The following is a 921-nucleotide window of genomic DNA, read 5'->3' on the forward strand; positions in this document are numbered from 1 at the left end:
GTTTGTAGTAACAAATTGTCAAAAGCTATGTATTTGCTTTGCGATCAGATGATTTACATATAAAGCCCAACTTCGAGTATGTATTTTTGCAGAAACATCAGAAAGTTGCACATACGTGCATTACTTTACGTATCAATCAATAAGGCACCAGAAAGTTGCATTTATGGTAAAGTCGTTATTTCGCGTTTGTGCGTTGTTGGTTAGGTGTTGTATGTAAAATGTCGTATGTTACTATCAATTCATACGAAGATAATTGTCCCCTAAATGTCACAGAGAGGTAATATTAGTAATTTCAATAATCACTTTTCAATGAACGCGGAGTGATGTGGCAACACTATTTAGCCAAACAGCAATTTAAGTTAAAATTATACAAAAAAAAGTAAATTAGTAGATCTATTAGTATGGGCAAATTTAAAATAAATTTACTACCAGCTCTCCTTTCTTTTCGATAGGATGTATGAATGCGGATCCGCCGACTTATTGAAAGGAATGCAACGGGAATGTTGCCCGTAATTAGGCGACTGGTGAGCCCCCCAACACACATAATACATAATACGTCGAGTATTCATACTGTAATAGATATTTATGAAAGAGATGGCACCCAGGTGGTTTTATATCGAAATTGCAACGGGCGTGTGCCGAACAGGTACAGAAGAATTTATTGTGCTGGTGCATCATCAACCGATGATGATGGGGATAATGAATTAATTTCTATATAATACATAATCACAAAAAAATATTATCTAATAAAAATAATAAACGTTGCACACAAACGTTTTTTTATTTTATTATGACATATACTTGCTGTTGCAACAAAAGTTGGCCATGAGTGCGGAGTTGATTTGGCAGTAGAAAAACAAAATGAGTTACGTGTTAAAACATTTTTGAGTTTGTAAAAACGACCAGAGATTTTGATACATT

This window comes from Ctenocephalides felis, unplaced genomic scaffold (genome assembly GCF_003426905.1).
Source record: "Ctenocephalides felis isolate EL2017-DRISC unplaced genomic scaffold, ASM342690v1 CF-g0.4_SCAFFOLD_01170, whole genome shotgun sequence".
Lineage (NCBI taxonomy): Eukaryota > Metazoa > Arthropoda > Insecta > Siphonaptera > Pulicidae > Ctenocephalides > Ctenocephalides felis.